This window comes from Mytilus galloprovincialis, chromosome 11 (genome assembly GCF_965363235.1).
Source record: "Mytilus galloprovincialis chromosome 11, xbMytGall1.hap1.1, whole genome shotgun sequence".
NCBI classification, from domain to species: domain Eukaryota; kingdom Metazoa; phylum Mollusca; class Bivalvia; order Mytilida; family Mytilidae; genus Mytilus; species Mytilus galloprovincialis.
Genome location: NC_134848.1, coordinates 49,444,977 through 49,456,701, shown reverse-complemented (window position 1 = coordinate 49,456,701; position 11,725 = coordinate 49,444,977). Strand labels below are relative to the sequence as shown.

Sequence of the window (11,725 nt, the reverse complement as noted above, 5' to 3'; positions counted from 1 at the left end):
TGTGACGGCATGAGAAAAGGTGACCATGCCTGATGAAGTCACATAGAAAGAACATGAACAATGATGAAAAAAGAGCTATATAAATAGCCACAAGGAGGTACATTGAACAGAATTAATTTATGTTGTGAAAACAGTTGGTGTCAAGTTCAACTGCTATATAATTCATTAAATTTTATTAACGTTTCTGTGATGAAGGTTAAACTTGTTTTTCCTGAACAGTTTTGATGTATTTCCTAGAAACCAGTGGCGGATTATGAGGGGGAAAAATGGATGAATATATAGGGAATCACTGAAGCACAACTCTTCAGCAGTGGGCCCCACTTATGAAAATTTTTGGATCTCAGACGCTGTGAAGTTCTGTGATCAGCTATTCAACATTGAGTAAGCTCTGACGAAATATCCCTCTTCCATATAAAAAAAATACATTACCCCCATAAGAGTGGGGTGGGGTAGTCCAAATAAATATGACGTCTTGAAAGGCTATTGTATTTTTTCTTTGAAGCCTTAGATTATAAGTTATACGGTTAACTACTGACCCCCTACGGATCCATAGAGGGTGAATAAAATCCATAAGTGATTCGGCCTCCGACCTCACCCCCTATGGATTTTACAAACCCTCTATGGATCCGTAGGGGGTCAGTAGTTAAACGTATAACAAATTTATCGCACACTAGACTTTTTCTGCTGCGTTTTGTTGAAAAATAATCAAAGAAACACAACAACATTTATAGATGACGTCACCAATACCGCGTCACCAACCCCCTACAGTCTCATAGGGGGTCACCACATGACGGCGTTCAACCAATCACAAAGTGATAATTTACCCGCAGTGCAAGAAGTTTATGCAAGGCGTCAAAGAAAAAAATATAATAGCCTTTCAAATCGTCATAATTATTTGGACAAGGGGTTGGGCTGATAATCAGATATCATATTACAGTAACACATAGTACATGTATGTTATTGTTACAGTATTCTTAGGCCTGATAAAATTGCTAGCTCTGCACAAGATAGGGTTTAAAAAATAAAATAGTTATGAAGAATGTGAACAAGCTAAAACAGTGACCTAGATCAACAATGATCAAACGGTAACAAGCTTATAAATTTTATGATAAAAAAAAAGCATGTTCCATCCACAAAAAGTGTCACCCCTTTCCCGTCAGAATATAGCCAGTCGTTCATTATGACTTCTAAATAATCAAGTTGGTATTTTCTTTACCTGAGAGTTCAAATATTTCATAAAATTGTTTATTTTGCCACTCTCCTCCATCATCCATCGTAATAAAATTTCCGCTGTAAAAGCGACCGAGACGGTTATGGACATTTTCCGTAACGAGAAATGTTAAAACAGTTCTGCGATATATACAATGTATATATTTATATATTATTTTCTTTTATTTTAACTTATCTATTATAATTGCAAAAGGTTATTAAATTGTTTATGGATAGAACTGACTAAATCAATTCTAGCCGTAGAACTGACCAAACTCAGTTCTAACTCAGTTCTAATCGTAGAACTGTTCTAGCTGTAGAACTGTTCTAGTCATAGAATTTAGAACTGACCAAAAATTTAGTCAGTTCTAGGTAGAACTGTCTAAAACTGTTCTAGGGTAGAACTGTCAGGATCAGTTCTAGCTAGAACTGTCAGGATCAGTTCTAGCTAGAACTGTCAGGATCAGTTCTAGGTAGAACTGACCAAATCAGTTCTAGCTAGAACAGTTCTAACCTAGAACTGACTAAAAGGTGTCAGGCTGACAGTTCTACATACTGTTCTAGAACAGTTCTCCTGACAGATTCTGACAGAATTTATGAGAGGTTAGAACTGATCTCCACTGTATCTCCTCCTATAGTTGAATCACCATATATATTGTTAAATTTATAATTTCCTATGGTCAGGCGGGGGTATCGTTTGTGTCATCTAGACAGCTTAACAATTTCAAGATTTTGACCCTTTTGAGGAGCTTCAATCATGATAAAGGCAGAGTTTTTACATGCATCACTTAAAGGGAACCTTTGATTGTACTTAATAATATCATGACAAGTACAGTATGAGTTTTGCTCTCTGTTGAAGGTTGTATAGTGACCTATAGTTGCTTACATCCAAAGCCTGCTTACGGGACGTACTATGGTATACAGTTGTCCTTCTGTCTATCCGTCAGACATCAACATGTTGGACAATAACTCAAAAACGCATGAATCTTTGATGAATTGTTTATATCTATTGAAGTGAACTCCGTTTTGTTTTAAACATGGTATGTTCTTATTAGGGATGTTCGCTTGTCATGTCTTGGAATTTTTGTCAGGTTTTTGGAATCCTCTGGTTTTATACATTTTAATGACTTTAAAAAATTTGCCCACTACACCCTTATTTTCTTTTGATAAATCTTTTAGATTTATGATTATAAGCCGTCTGTCAAAGTCTTAAAAAATCGTTGTTATTATTGATAGTTTTTGAGAACTCAAACTTGTCAATGATAAAGCTATGAAAAATCTAGAGAGAACATTTTCCCTCCAAAATTTTGATCACTAATATCTCGAAAACAAGCACACTGACCTATATATTTTTTTCGCTGTTTTAGTTTCTTTATTTACCCGCTATCAATATATACTATTAATGTTATGAAATGCTTGTTATTTTAAAAATGAGATCTTAAAACTTCCTGCCAATGGACAGTTTTCAGCATTTGAGTAAATTGTATAAATTAAATACTCGAGACTTAACTATTTCATGTACTACCAATGGGAAGAAACCATTGTAGGTAAACAGTGCATGAGAAGGGGATTTTACATTTAGTGATAAAAAAAAATTAAATAATTTATTCTACAGATTTTTGTAAAAATAAAAAAAAAACCAGAAAGTTTACAGTTATGAATCTTTCATCGTCTCAGACATTGAGTTCCTGGAATCACAAACATTGATAATTAAATATCACCAATTACAGTGACTAACGACTAGACAGCATTCTACATTTTTTTTTTCATTTGCTAAGATTGGATTCAACAACTTTTTTTGATAATTCCAAAATCAGACACTATATGTCTTTCTATGTTGTGATGTTACACTATTGTTTCCGATAAGGGAGACGGTTTGGTACCATTAAAACATTTAATCCCACTGAATTGTTTGCACCTATCCTTTGTCAGGAATCTGATGTTCAGTAGTTGTCGTCTGTTGATGTGCTTTATAAGTTTTTTCCCGTTTATAAGTTTTTTTTTATATAGATTAGACCGTTGGTTTTCCCGTTTGAATGGTTTGGGTGTTGTTTTTTTTTTTTGGGGGGGGGGGGGGAATTATAACTTGCTGTTTGGTGTGAGCCAAGGCTCCGTGTCGAAGACCGTACATTGACCTATAGTGGGCTATTTTTATAAATTGTGACTTGGATAGCGGGTTGTCTCATAGTTACTCATACCACATCTTCTTATGTGTATTAACATCCTACAAAATACCTTTAAAACTGTAGGAGATAGTCGAACAAACAATGCATCTTACTGACGAACAACCGGACGGTCAGGAGTAAATTAATATGCCACCCCCTATTTTATAAGGGTGGCTTAAAAATGATACAGGTGCACACTCATATCTATACATACAAACATGCTCTTTAACTTCGTACTTTATTTGGCTCTTTTAAACTTTTTTTCGGATTCGAACGTCACTGATAAGTCTTTTGTAGACGAAACGCGCGTCTGGCGTATATACAAAATTTAGTCATTTAAACATATTTTATTGTCCAAAAACATCGATAATAGGATTAGACACAAGTTTTGCAACTTAGAACGTCTTCTCCATTACATACAAATTATAAATAACCGAACAAATATGAAATACATAATAACTTCATAAACAATATTAATATGAAGACATTAAATTTTCAAAGTCGGTAGGTATATTTTCTTTTCTAAGTTCAAAAAAAATATTTATTTCTTTGCACTGTATAATTTTTACACGAGAGGAAATGATGTTGAGTTTTTTCGTATAAATAACCACGTTAGGTTTAATATTTGCGTGATACAAATCCATGTTAATATGGAAAGCCAACGGGGTCAATTCGTAAATTGTTAATTTGTAACTTGTTACTGTGAAATTCATAATGCTTAATTTGTTAATTGTCAATTTGTAACTTGCACCTTTGTAGTTACAACATTCTTAATCGGTAAATTGTCAGTTTGTTACTTGTAACTGTGCAATTTCATAATGCTTCATTCGTTAATTGTCCGATTTGTAACTTGTATCTTTGTATCAAAATTCATCATTCTTCACTTGTTAATTGTCAATTTGTAACTTGTAGATTTCAAAATTCTTTATTGGTAAATTGTCTTTTTGTATACTAGCATTGATGTTTTGTAACTTGTAACATGTGACTTGTCGATTCGTGAATTGTAGATGTGTGAAATGTCGAAGTGTTTTAAAAATGTCATCGTTGTATTATGCTAACGATCATTATGACGACAGATGGCGCTCGGGTTCTTCTTCGGTGTATAATCCTCCTGTAAGTCGGAGTACCTCCATGTGGAATATATATCCAAGTAATTTTAATCCATTAATTACAGCAAATGCGTCTAAAAAAAAGCAAAACAAAAATTGCATGTTTACAGGATCCCAGTTTTATTTTGTTTACTGATGTGGACTTTCGTTCGAGAACAGAAACTATATAAACAAACATCCCGAGTAGTACAGTCCCTCAACGTAATTGAGGCTCTCCTAATTACGGGGTTAATGAAATAGTCGTTGGTCAGTGGAATATTACGACTGGATTATTTAGGCATATACAATAAGGAGATATAGTAATAAACCGTATGATTGCCAATGAGACAACTATCCACCAACGCCAGGTACAAATAAAGTCGATGTAAGCAACTATAGGCAACCTACGGCCTTCATCAATGACAAAACCTAATACCATATAGTCGGCTTTAAAAGGCTACATCAGTACTGAAAACCTCAGGTACTAGTAATAAACGATTACTATTAATCATAAAATGCTATTATGGGACTATTTTACACCACTGGGTCGATGCCACTGCTGGTGGACGTTTCGTCCCCGAGGGTATCACCAGCCCAGTAGTTAACATTTCGGTGTTGACATGAATATCAATAATGTGGTCATTTTTATAAATTTCCTGTTTACAAAACATTGAATTTTACGAAAAACTAAGGATTTTCTTATCCCAGGCATAGATTACCTTAGCCGTATTTGGCACAACTTTTTGGAATTTTGGATCCTCAATGCTCTTCAACTTTGAACTTGTTTGGCTTTATAAATATTTTGATATGAGCGTCACTGATGAGTCTTATGTAGACGAAACGCGCATCTGGCGTACTAAATTATAATTCTGGTACCTTTGATACCTATTATTCTGACAGGAAAGGGCTGACATATATATTCTATTCTGCTATTGTCGTTTATATGGTCGGGTTGTTGTCTCTTTGACACATTCCCCATTTCCATTCTCAATTTTATGTATTAATATATATGACTACTGAATTTTTCTGGCCGGCCGGTCAAGAAGCTTAAAAATTGCTGCTACCAGATTTCCTACAATAAAAATGTACAACCAAAAAGACCAAAATATTCCCTCGATCTCAAAGGCTGCTTAATGCCCCGTACTCCCGATATGAACCCCACCTGGTGCCACACCTCCTTATAGCCCGGCAACCTTACTTAATCTAACATGTTGTTAATCGTTAATTAACTGAAATGATTCACGATGTTAACCAATATACCTATTTTTTTTTTAAATTTGCATGTTAAATATAAAATAAAAAATCAGATGCAATAAATTCGTAACAATATAATCCTAATATCCTATTGACAAACCAGGTTGTATTCCGCCTGGCTCTTCTGTCGAGCAGTCAGCCAGGATCCCAGGCTATCATTTTACTCTAAAAATGACCAAAAACATACTCCTTTGGCCAAACCCCAAATAATGTGCAAATATTTTCGTTGAGAAATAAAATTAAAGAACCTTAGTGAGCGCGCTCACATGCCCCACGTCCCCACATTGTCACTGGAGAAATAAAATAACTGTAAGAAAATAAAGTTGTATAAGAAAAGAAAAAAAAATGAATCATAATTTCCTGTCGATATTTACATCTACATAGTATGTCCTTATTATTTACAAGGTTTCATGACATTCTGTGTTGTGGTTTCAGAGGACTTGCGACGATAAACTGTTGCAGAGGTATATCGAAGCACATAAGTTCAAAGGGGCGTAACTTCTAGAAAAAAAAATTGAATTGTAATTTCTTGTCGATATGCAAATCTACTTAGTATGCCCTTATTATCATGAAATTCTGTTGTTCAGTTTGAGAGGAGTTGCGATGACAAGAAACAGGACCGATGGACTGACGTACGGACGGACAGGCAGACAGACAGAAGGACGGGTGAAAACATTACACCCTCCGCAATTTCGTTGCGTGGGGTATAATTAGTGTAAGCACATAAGAGATAATTGCTTCTTTCATGCAAATGGCGATATGGCAAGATCTTTTCTCTGACAAGTCAAAGGGAGAGGGCGTCAATTTGTTTAAAAGTGGGAGTATCAGGAAGGGGGGTTTGAGATTTCGAAAACACACTGGCCTTTGTTAGTTTTGTATGATTTTTAATTTTAAACCGGATTTTTGGGACAAAAATGTCGGTTATTGATTTGGGGATGTACGGCGGCCGGGCGGCCGGGCGGGCGGCAACCAAATGTTGTCCGTGCATTTACTCATGAACCATTCAACCAACGATTTAAGATTTTAATATGTTGTTTCAATAATGACGATTTTGACTTTTACCGTTCAGGAGTTATGGTTCTTCAAAGATTGAAAAATGGTGTTACCAGTCGTGTCTGTGCATTTATGCATGAACTGTTCAATCAAAGCTTCCCAAATTTTAATATGTTGTTACTGACAACAAAATAAAGGTCAAGTTCAATAATGACGACTTTGACTTTTACCGTTCAGGAGTTATGGTTCTTGAAAGATTGAAAAATGGTGTTTCCAGTCATGTCCGTGCATTTATGCATGAACTGTTCAATCAAAAGTTCCCAAATTTTAATATGGTGTTACTGATGACAAAATGGAGGTCAAGTTCGATAATGACGATTTTGACTTTTACCGTTCAGGAGTTATGGTTCTTGAAAGATTGAAAAATGGCATTTCCAGTCATGTCCGTGCATTTACTCATGAAATGTTCTACCAAAGCTTTTCAAATTTTAATATGTTGTTACTGATGACAAAATAAAGGTCAAGTTCAATAATGACGATTTTGACTTTTACCGTTCAGGAGTTATGGTTCTTGAAAGATTGAAAAATGGTGTTTCCAGTCGTGTTGCATTTACTCATGAGCCATTCAACCTAAGCTTTTCAAATTCTAATATGTTGATACTGATGACAAAATGCAGGTCAACTTTGATATTGACGATTATCACTTTCACCGTTCATCAGTTATGGTTCTTGTGATATTGCCAGGACACAAATAAATGTTAATAAATCCGGTTTGCTGTCGTTGTGACAGCCTCTTGTTGTTTCTTGTGTATAATTCGGAGTTCAGTATGACGTCCGGTATCACTGACATATTTGTTTAGGGGCCAGCTGAAGGACTCCTCCGGTTGCGGGAGTTTCTCGTTGTTGCGTTGAAGACCTGGATTGGTGGCCTTCGGTTGTTGTCTGCTCTATGGTCGGGTTGTTGTCTCTTTGATACATTCTCCATCTCCATTCTAAAATTTATGTAGGTGACGCGTGTAGTAAAAAATAAACAGTTTCATAGTTTAACGATCATGGTCATTAAAAATATATATAGAGGGGACACCTAGTATAATTCGATCTTGTACCATGATCATTTTAGATCTGTATCTGTAGGAGAACGTTGTGGATACAAATATCGGCTTTAACACAACGGTAGAGAGAGCGCCATCGATGTATTGACGATGCACGAGAGTAGTTTCTGAATGGCTGTCAACGCTCGGTGTACGCACTACGCTTCTTCAATATGGTTCTATTCGAATACTGTTTTTACGAAAAATGAGTTAGAATATTGTTGTATTTTACTCGTCGAGATCTCAAAACACCTCGTGTAGTTTCTTATCTGCATGTTTGTTCACAACATTTATTGACTGATCATTGTTAAATCGGGCCCTTGACAGCAATTTAGTGTTCTTTTTGAACGAGTTTTTTTTTTTAATTGTCTGGTTCTATAGCACTGCAAAAAATGACAACCAATAAACATTAACTGACAATTTATCGATTAAGAATGTTGAAACTACAAAGGTGCAAGTTACAAATTGACAATTTACGAATTAAGGTGGCTCCACCCCAATAGTGACCCCCGGTAGAATTTTTTTATTTTCACATATTCTGTAGATTTTTTTATGCTGAATCCAAAAATACAAAGAAAAAAGGGGGTTACCAGGCTCGTTTTCTCCTCAAATTGAAGCGAAATGTGCGATTTTGACCCTATTTCCAAACATGCCCACCCTTCCAACAATAACCGTTACATCAAATTCAAAGACTTTTAAAACCAAGTCAATATGATTTTTATGTGAAAAAACATTAGAATTTGAAATGTAAACCTTTCCCTTGGTTGTTTTTGACTTAAAAATCCTTTTATTTTCAGATTAATGTCTAAATTTTGCATTTTCTAATTTTAGTTTAAGGCAAAAAATATTGGTTTAATCGACTTTTCGTAAAATTTCCCCGGTAGATTTTTTTTAAAAACAGATATGTCAAAGCTATGAACTTTTCGAACATTTTAAGGTAAAATAAAATGGGGGTCACCAGGCTTTTAAAAAAGTTACGAGCTTTTGTTTAACCCCTCTACCACATAAGGTCTGAATTCATTGCACTCCATTAATTACTTAATTGTGAATTCTTTATTGATGGCTTTAATAAAATAATGTTTGTAATTATATCAATAAACGATTGCTGAATATAAATGTGGTTATCGTATTACTGTTTGTTATCAAAAAGTGAAATTTTGATTATTTTGGTGAAATATTGTCTGGCGCGAGTTGCTTCCCTCTAATTTGGCGCCATTATCGGACCAGAGGAATTTCAAGGTCGCCATTGCCGAGCAGCATACTATATTGATGAATACGACCATGTACATGCATAACAGACATTGTGGCGAATATACAACGATGAAGGTAGAGTTATTACATAAGAAAACATAGATTTCGATATATTAGGCAGCCAAATGTTATCAGTATAACGAAAAATACAAACTTGGGGGTTGTCTCAAAATACTCGCTACTGTTGAAAATCAATGCGGCTGAAACCTTGCACGGGCTCAATTTCTGTTCCATGTTTAATATTATAGATCGTTATAGCTGGTATCTTATTTATGTGTTTATTTTACCTTTTACAGACAAGTTGTAAACATGTCTGGCCAGTTTTGCAAAATATCCGTGTGCAAACTTCCGAAGAGGAAGGGATGACATCTACTGTCTTTTTTACGCTACCGTTAGCAATGGTTAGTGTCAATGAATTAGTCTTTTTTAATCATCATTTTTAATAACTTATTTCGTAGCCAAGTTAGGTTCAAATTAGTTCGAGATTAGCCCCAGCTTGTCTGCCAAAACAGCCGTTGGACGTCAGAGAAATCTCGGACCAGGGTCATATGTATGTGGGGTACCCCATAACTTCGGTTCATCGGGACAGTTTCTACTCCTTGACCCCAAGTATATTTCCCTTCCCATCTTACTCTAACCCCCCCTTTTTACTTCAATTCTTCCATCTCCTTGCCCCAAGACAAAATATATTTCAAAGATACCCCCTTTTCCCTGATCCCTCATTCCCCTGTCTCCTTACCCCTGTCCACCCCTCTATTAAGGTCTGGGGTTTGATTGACTTCTTTATTTTCTTGAGATTATGATATAATTGGCCTAATTTGTAAATAATAAACCCTACAGTAGGAGGCAAACGAAGGATTCATCTTTATCAATCACAATTTGTTTACCATTAACTCCCCCCCCCTAATTCTGTTAGGTATACAAAAATGTCTTAAGGTCTAGTAATAGAAGTATCAGGGTTAAACATGTACAGAATGCGGCCATAAGTATTTGTCACTTGAGATTTTTAGCTGTTCATATATATTGTATATAATATAAAAAAGAAGATGTGGTACGATTGCCAATGAGACAACTATCCACAAAAGACCAAAATGACACAGACATTAACAACTATAGGTGTATACATTTTTAAAAAAAAAAATATTTTGGATTGATTTTCAGCATCCTGGTACCAATAGAAGCAGTATTATCACAGGTTTATTTTTTGGTTATATTTTTTTTGTGTCTCATTTTCATTATTTTCTGTTCAGAAATTCGATATACATGTATATTCAACCAAATTAAATTATAAAAAAAATTTTATGTGTTCTCAAGGGAAAACAAAAATAAATGAAAACGAACCTATTATCAAATAAACACATATTAATTTAGACCATTTTTTGCATTGTCAGTCTTATCAAACTTACATGTACATCCCAAATTTGGTTTCTGTTCTCCAACTTCAGTTTGCCTCTACCAATGTTATGAAACTAATACACAATTAATGCATATATATATATATGCTTACTACATTGTACCAACAAACACACATGAAGTTTGAATTTTTGGTGGGGTCGCTTTTACTTTTCTAGAGTTATGCCCCTTTACAAATTAAAAAAATGCTAAAATTTTGTTCCTTTCTTTAACACAAGTTTGCTTCATCCAAATGTTCTGAAACTTATATGCAATGCTTACTACAACAACACTCAGATCAAGTACAAATTTGGGTGGTGTCACCCTTTTCATCCTTTATATGCAAGCGGCTGCTCATCTGTGTCCCATGGACACATTACCATTATGAACTAGTCTACATATATATGCTTTTGAATGTCAATAATTGTTGGTTTTCTGACACAATTACTCTGATATTTAATTTCAGGCTGCAAGTACATTTGTACATGTACATTGCAAATGGAAGGAGTGAGCTTGGAATGTTCAACTTTACTTGGAAACTATTGGCAAAGAACTGACAGAATTTCATGAGAAGCCAGTATCATATTCTAGTCTTGCAACCGGAAACTATGCGTAAAGTGCTGAAACTTAAGAACAACATTCTACATGTATATATGCAATATATGTTGCCACAATCCACTTAAGGAGCTACGATCAACTATAAATTGGAACTACATGTATATGCTTTAGTGCTGTCAAAATCCTTTAAAAAAATCAAATCAAAAGGACCTACTTCACCTATATATATAGCTACCTGTCCCAATGATGAATACAGATCATATATATGAGTCTACTCTTATAAATAAAACAGTGAAGGAGAATAAAAATAAAGAAAATATAGAGCTGATCAGCTAATGATTGTACATGTACATGATGTATAAATGGCAACAATTCTTACATGTATACTAGTACATTGAAATTAATTATATTAATAGATGTTTTATAAATTTGATCTCATAGATATTAGAGGAATAAAATCAATCACGTTTCAAAAATTTGATTTAGTTGAGCCTTTTTTTTAACACCAGTTTTCATGACATATTATGGTATACCATTGACTGTCCGTCGTCAGCATGTCGGACATATACTCAAAAATAATAAATACTAATAGGTACATGTAGTAGTCAATATTGTGTAATCAATAGGTCATCTTCATGTATATTTGGTGTATAAAATGATTATTAAATGTCTTATCACAAATTAAAATATCAAATGAGAGGATGTGATATGATTGTAAATGAGA

At 34.6% G+C, this 11,725-nt stretch overlaps 1 long non-coding RNA gene across 1 annotated transcript; it reads left to right on the top strand.

Moving 5' to 3' along the window:
- Window positions 1-8,985: 8,985 nt before the first annotated feature.
- LOC143052314 (uncharacterized) lies at window positions 8,986-11,479 on the top strand. Its single transcript, XR_012971081.1, has 2 exons — window positions 8,986-9,126; window positions 10,910-11,479. It is a non-coding gene; the product is annotated as an uncharacterized LOC143052314 (long non-coding RNA).
- Window positions 11,480-11,725: the final 246 nt, after the last annotated feature.